Here is an 8,124-nt window from a genome sequence, read left to right on the forward strand (position 1 = left end):
TAATGCCTCTAGTAGTCACAAAGACAAGCCTATTTCATCCTTCCTCCAGTATCTTGCGCCAAACTTCAAGGGTTATTCAAGAAAAATAATGATCTGGAGCCTCAGAGAAATAAGTATCAATTAATGCTTAATTAACATTGCATGACAGATTGATTTGAATAAATAGAACCTTGTAAATGAATGTCTCTCTATATTGTGGGTTGAAACAAGATGCCTTGTGGGAGAATGAGGAGCTCCTTATTATTATATACCATCTCTGTAGCTGTAGCACCTGGAGGCTTTAAGTGCATCACTAGCCCAACAGGTTAGATGCTGTATAAATATATAGTTGGTAAAGATGCTTATCTTGGATTTGTAGTGTAAACAAGAAGATATGCCGTGTGGATCCTGTGACAGGTAGATCAAGGCTAAGAAAACAGGAGACTTAAGGAAATTTGAAAAGACGTACACTTTATCCAGCAGTTTCTAATCAGCTGGACACAGAGGATTTTTTACAAAAACTTATTCCCAAAATTTTATTCATATAAAGTGTTTATAAACATCCCCAAATACATAAGAGTTGCCTTATGGAGTTTAACAGGAAATTAGATAGGAAAATAGTGCATAAGTTGCAGCAGAATGACATGAAAGCCAACAACAACAGCCAGCATTTTCACGCTGGGGAACGTAATGCCAGCCAGCTAATGCTATCTTTCCTCACCTGAGTAAAAATAGTCTGATCAGCAACGAACCACAGTTTCCATCGAGAGCTGCGAGTGAGCAGCGACTCTGAAAATCAGCCTGTTTCCAGATCAGTGTTGGCTGCTCCAAAGCAAAGATGTTGGCTGAAAAGCACCCTGAGAAATACTCTACCTACCCTCAGGCATTCTATTCCTTTTAATGAGACAGTAAAATAGCAGCTCCTATTATTTGTACTGTTCCTACTCATTTTCTGTGCGCATTGCCTTTTGCCAGCTCGATTCAGCAGATAGCACTGGACCAGCCAGCATGGCATACCTGGGAGGCGGCTACGGACCGACCCCTTGAGGTGGAGATGTGATTGCCACACAGCTGGAATGGCTGACTCCATGGTTCAGTTCAACATAACTGGGGAAAAATTATGTGACTCCACAGAAAATAATTGATTTGGGGTCTATTATTGACTCTCTGACCTTTTGTCACTAGTCAGATCAGCTGGCAGCAAAAAGGTTATTAAATGCATCAAAGTTAAGAAAAACTGAGTATCAATTTAAAAAAAAAAACAACCTTCTTCAGATTATGTTGGCAAGTAAGAATTCACCTTCAGTAAAAAGCCATCTAGATATGTCCTATGAACTTACTCATCTCTTAGTAAAGAGAGCTTGTCATGTTCAGTGACTCCCAGCAGTCTGAGGAGTTTTATTTATTCTCCTTTTCCTCACTCCACTCAGTTTGCTGTAGGCTGTCACCTCATTATACTGTTACCACTTACCATGAAGCCCTGAATTTGAAAACACTTATTTTTCTGACAATTTTTCACCTCTCTTCCCCGCCCGCCCCCCCCCTTTGATGCATAGTCTTTATCTTGCAGTGAGATCTTTCTCAAGGCTCAACTTTTTGAATCCTGGCTGCAGACACAACATTTCCGCTCACGCCAGCCCTAATACTTCCAAGCAACTCAAACCCCAACACACTGTACATTTAATTTGAGTAGGCTACATATGCATATATATATGTCCTATATATATATATAGGAGACAGGCTCTGAGTTCCCAATGAATTCATAGTGATCATTGTTATTATGGAAAGAAGTAATTTAATTCCTTATAGCAGCAAGTGGTTTCTCCCTAAAGAGTAAAGAATGAACTCCTGGACATAACCTGCAGGCAGAGTTATCATGCTTTGGGAACTGCCTCTTATTATTTATGTCAGTATCTGTACAGTGCTGGTGATTAAAGCACTGGTGTTCACTAACTACTTCCATTCTATCTTGCAAGTCAACATAATTCTGCATCAATTTCATTTAAATATCACTTTATATTCAGGGCTATGAGTTTTAGAATTCCCTCTACCATACTTGTAGTTTTATCATGAGCAGGCATTTCATTCTCTCCATTCGTCGCTCGTGTCAAGGCTTTCCAGGTTGAGGTGAACATTTCCTGCTTCTTTATACAGCAGGAGCCTGTAGGTGCCCCAGCCCTCATCTGTAGTGCTAGGTGCTGTATGCACACCTTCCAAGTGAAAAGCTCTTAAAATCTCAATAGAGAAGATAAATATCAAAGGGAAACTTTGACCCCATGTCACAGATGAGAAATAAAGGCTTAGGGACATTAATTCCTGCAATCATCCCATCTGGCTTTGGACAACGGCCATGCATAATTCAGGTGTCTAGTTGCCCTAGACAGTAGTCTACAAAGAAAGAGAGAGCAAGAGACAGACTTCTCTACAAGCAATTCATGTACTGCATGGCCTAAATATTTTAGAGAGATCCAACTTTCTCCCACTGCCTGTTCAGGAAGACTGGATTAGTCAGCTCTTAATTTAGGTCTCGGTATCTGTTGCCAAAATATCCATACACCCGGCTATTTTTCTCACCTGTTGAAGCATCTTGGAGGGAAAACAGATCAGATCATTTTTTCCTACTGCTAAATCATTCTCTTCTTCAGTTCTATCTATTTCCCACTTAAAATCCACCCTAGCTTTCTAACCTAAATGCAATTTCTGAAAACTTTGTACCATTTTGACTCTGTCCTTGGGGCCCCCCATTCCTGCAGTGTCCACCTCTCTCTACGTACAGGATCTTACCAGTTTCATTCATGAGAAAACTGTCTAATATAACAAGATTCCCATTATGTGTCACTTTCCAAACCTTTCCTCTGATTGCCTCATCTTTACTATTTCATCTGAGATGCAGCACCTTCTTCTTATTCCCTTCTTGGACCTCCCATTTGCCCCATTTTGTCCCATCCCCTCCAACACTTCTCATTCTCCACTTGTCCTTTCAAAATACAAAACCACCAGACTTTCCAGTTACAGACAGTAATTCCAAAAACAATGGTTAATAATCTTCCTCTCCTCTCCTCTCCTCTCCTCTCCTCTCCTCTCCTCTCCTCTCCTCTCCTCTCTCAGGAGGACTCTATTCAGTCTCTCATTTTTGATGTTTTGCCCTCCTTTGGCTACCTCAATTACTCTCCAGGCTATCTTGTCTTTTTCCCCTTTGATAAATCTGCGTTATTCCTCCTTCCAACTCTGAATGCTTTGTTTCCTTTCTCTTCTCTCACTGCTCTCAATCTCTGTAATCTAACCCACAAACATAACTTCAATATTAACATTAGGCAGATGATGATACTAGGGATAATGCTGTCCCTCTGCTGAAAGGGGCAGGGGACCTCGTTGACAAAGGACATGGAAAAGGTATTCAATGTCTTGTTCACCTTGGCCTTTACTGGTAAGACTCATCCTCAGCAATCCCATGTGTCTGAGACTGGTGGGAAAGTCTGGAGCAAGGAAGACATATCCTTGGTGGAGGAGGATCAGCTTAGGGAACAAACTGGATATGCACGAGTCCATGGGACCTGATAGGACATACCCATGAATGGAGAGACCTGATTGATGTTCTTGTGAGGCCACTCTCAATTATCTTTGAAAGCTTGTAGCAATTGAGGAAGGTTCCTGAGGACTGGAATAAAGCAAACATCACTCCTATCTTCAGGCAGTGCAAAAAGGAGGATCCGGGGAACTGTAGGCTTGTCAGCCTTGGTCCCTGGGAAGGTGATAGAGCAAATAAATCCTGGAAATAATTTCTAAGCATATGAAGGACAAGAAAGTGATTTGGAGTAGTCAGCATGGATTTATGAAGGAGAAATCATGCTTAACCATCCTGATCACTGTCTGCAGGGAGATGAGTGGCTCATTGGATGAGGGGAGAGCAGCGGATGTTGCATATCTTGACTTTAGTAATGCGATGACAGTCTCCCGTAACATCCTTATTGATAAACTGATGAAGTATGGCCTAAATAAATGGACAGTGAGGTGGACTGAAAACTGCCTGAACTGCCAGGCTCAAAATATCAGCGGCACAAAGTCCAGCCAGTGGCCTGTCACTGGTGATGTACCCCAGGGGCTGATACTGGGTCCAGTACTATTAAGCCTCTCATTAATGACCTGGAAGAGGCAGAGTGCACCTTCAGCAAGTTTCCAGATGATACAAAACTGGAAGGAGTGGCTGATACACCAGAGGTTTGCACTGCTATTCAGAGGGAAGGGACCTGGACAGGCTGGAGAAATGACCCCACAGAAACATCCCGAAGTTCAACAAAGGAAAATGCCAAATCCTGCCCCTGGGAAGGAACAACCCCAGGCACCACCACAGGCTGGGGACAATTGGCTGGAAAGCAGCTTGGCAGAAAAGGACCTGGTAGGGGTCCTGGTAGACACCAAGTTGACCATGAGCCAGCAATGTGCTCTTGAGGCAAAGAAGGTCAACAGCCTCCTGGGCTACATTAGGCAGAGCATCGCCAGCAGGTTGAGGGAGGTGATCCTTCCCCTCTGCTCAGCCCTAGTGGGACACATCCAGGTGCTGAGTCCCTTTCTGGGCTCCCCAGTACAAGAGAGACATGGACATACTGGAGCAAGTTGCGTGAAGGGCTATGATGATGTTTAAGGGACTGGAACATCTCTAATATGTGGAGAGGATGTCAGAGCTGGGAGTTTTACTAATGTGCATAAAACCTGATGGGTGGGCTAAAGAAGATGGAGCCAGATGTTTCTCAGTGGTGCATAGTGACAGGACAAGAGGCAATGGGTACAAACTAAAACATGGGAAATTCCATTTGAACATTAGTAAAACCTTATTTGCACTGAGGGTGGTCAAACATTGGAACAAGTTCCCCAGAGAGGTTGTGGAGTCCTCACTCATTGAGTTATTAAAAACTCAGCTTGACACAGCCCTGAGCAACCTTCTCTAGGAAAGCCTGCTTTGAGCAGGTGGTTGGACTAGACGATCTCCAGTGGTCCCTGCCAACCTCAAATGTTCTGTGATCCCTTGATTCATGGTTCTACTTCTCTACCTTTTCCTTGTCTTTTTCTGTGTACTCAACAGCCTCAATTTTGCTTTCTTTCCATTTGAGGAGTTCCAGTCATGAACTCCAAGCAACCTTCCTTCTCTATCACTGTGGACAATGCCACCATCCTGTCACATGCCCATAACCTTGATATCAGCTTCAACCCATACTCCTCTCCCAGATGCCACTTCCCAGGTACATTGAAGTCTGGCAGATCTGTTCTGTGTAACACTCTTAAGATAATGCCTTTCCTCTCTATCTACCCATCTAGATAAATCTCTTATCTCAGTCTTTATCGTTGAACATCTTAATTACAGCACAATCCCTTTCTCTCATTTTTCACAGAAGTAAATTTGCCCTGATGATATGCCCTGGATGCAAAGACCATTTTTCCAGATATAGCATTGATTTCCCTTCCCCATTTATATCAAAACTAGGCTGTCTGCATCCAATCAACCCACACAACCATTTTCCACAGTCCATGTGCTGGATTTTCAAATGAGTGCTTTTGTATTTTCTTCCATGCTGCTCCCCATAAATATCTATAAAATAACCTTGTTATTCTCTTCCTTTCTCTGCAGTAATATCTAGAAAGCACTGACAAGGGCTAGGCTGCAGATGCTCTATTAGCACTGCATGTCATACTGACCAGCACTTTCTTATTACATCCATGGGTCTCCATCTGTCTGTCACTGTCCGTGGCTTCTTAATTTGTACTTAGATGTAAGTAATTTCATGCAGAGAATGTCTATGTTTCTAGAGTGCCTGGCACAGTAAAAATGAGTCCTTGACCGGGACTGTAATGCAAATTATCGTTGTCAGATAATAAAAATAAACACAGATGAACAATAGACATGTTCTAAAGAAATTAGTGAATTTCCTCATGACTCCAATTAGAGAAATCTGCACAAGAAACATTACAACTATCATAATTCGATTCTAAACAACAAAATATAATTAAAACATCCCAGGTACTGGAATTAGTACTCACTTTTTGTATTGCTATTTCTTAGAAATATCTAGGAATAATCCATCAAATACTTCTTGTAGGATACAATTTTAACCTGGACATGTGTTATTCTCAGTCTACCTGTAAAAAGACACAGACAAAAAAAAAAAATCAGTGTTTTGTTTAGTGATTTTTATCTTATTTGCTATCCTAAATGAATTAAAACCAACTGCTAACAGTTAGACAGGGCACATAAAACAGTCATCTATGCATACATGGTTCCTAGTTTAATGTCACATCGGCACTGTACTAGGGTATGCTTAGTCATCCCATGGAAATAAATGTATTTGTTAAATACAAACTAAGGCTTTCTGTACTGCACTTAGAATTAAATGCCTGTCCTTGGCTAACTGTGCAAGCATCCATCCCTTTGCCAAAAGAATAATTTACCAATTCCTCTATTGTAGTTTCAAGGGTTTCCAGTTCACATGGTAGTTGTTCCTTTCCTGTTGTGTGATTTTACAGTCCTCAGAAGATGAAAGATTTTTTTTATTTATGTGGTTAGCCCAAATATTTCCTTCCTTAAATCTTTTACCTTTGTTAGAGCAAAGTGACTAAGATCTTACACAGATGCTTCTTGTTGTTTCCACTCACATCAGTAAATTTTGTCTTATCTGACTTGCTTGTGGTATCGAAGAGCCCCAGTTTAAAAGTAATGATGCATGTGTGACAAACCTGTCACGCCACAAGCAAGAGGTTCAAAGAAAGTGTAGCACAGCACTGGGGCTCCTCTTCTCTTATGCCTCTCATTAGCTGATTAGCCTCAAGCTCCCTCTCTTAGCTCCTTTCCTTGTCTCAGGGAGACAAAGTCCCATAGGGACTGGGGAGGTGGAGAAGAGACTGCAGCAACTGGGTGTGTGCAGTTTCATTGAAAGCCACATTTGCCGGGGCCAGCAACTTTCCCAGGCTACCCATTTTGCATGTTATGCATCTATTTTACATGCACTCTGGTTCACAAGGTCTTGCAGAACTGGAAAAAAATAAAATTAAGGAGTCTGAATGATGTGATAGCACGCTATTAGAGAGGTGGGCTTCCACGTCTTTCCTTGGCAACCTGTTTCTGCATATATGGTCCAAAACTACATTGACCTTTTAATCTTGCCAATTGTAAATTAATTTTGAATCCGAGCTGTCCACTGAAAAGGTGCAAAGGTCACCTTTAAATAGCTGCTCTGCTACATTGCCCTTTACTCCATGGTCCACATCCTTTGGCTTCCTCCCATTAATTCTGCTTCTTGAACAACCCTCCTTTCTGCTGATTGTGTCCTCGTACAGATTATTTCTCCCTCACATGCATTTTTCGAAGCTGCATCTCATTTTGTCATTTCCTGCCTAAGGTTTCTAATCTCTCTATCTTCACTGATTTATGCAGTGCCTCCCAATTTGGATCATCTGTGATTTTAATTAACATGTACTCTTTTCCTGTCTTTTGGCTAATGAATGAAGATGTTTAAAGAAGACTGGACTCAAGACTGCTCCCTGATGTTCCCCCACTAGAAAACTCATGTGATTCAATGCATTTTCATTTATTATCTCACTTTGCTAATGGCCCTGTGGATGATTTTTAATCAACATCACAGGGTCCTTATCTAAGCCAATCTGAATTAATTTTGTGAGTCTCCTCTCTCGCTGGTGTTCACTTCGATGAGAGGGAAAACACAAGCGGAAGAGGCCATCGCTCACCAGAATGCTTTTCTGGGAGATCTGGAGATGAGGAGGAGGTGAGAATAAATTGTTCATTCTCCTTTGTCAGAACTCTGGTACACTTATGGTCCCCCACCGCCGTAGTATCTATACTTCTCCTACCTTTTTAATATATGTATTTTTAAACTACTTGTCAAGGTAGGGAAGTGCTATTATTCCCACTTTTGTGAATAAGCTCCAGCACAGAGAGAATAAGGAGGTGGTCAGCTCTGCTCCTTTAGCAGTCATAGTTACAAATTGAGAGGTTACAGTTGCTTTTGCATTTACACCTCTCTTCTGGAAGTTACTGTGCCATGTCTGCCTGTGTATCTCTGGGATGACCCATCAAATGCACCATCAAAGTGATTTCATCTCTATTTCAAAAAAAACTTAAAAGATCTATGTTTATAT

The sequence above is a fragment of the Gymnogyps californianus genome, chromosome 1 (assembly GCF_018139145.2).
Source record: "Gymnogyps californianus isolate 813 chromosome 1, ASM1813914v2, whole genome shotgun sequence".
Lineage (NCBI taxonomy): Eukaryota > Metazoa > Chordata > Aves > Accipitriformes > Cathartidae > Gymnogyps > Gymnogyps californianus.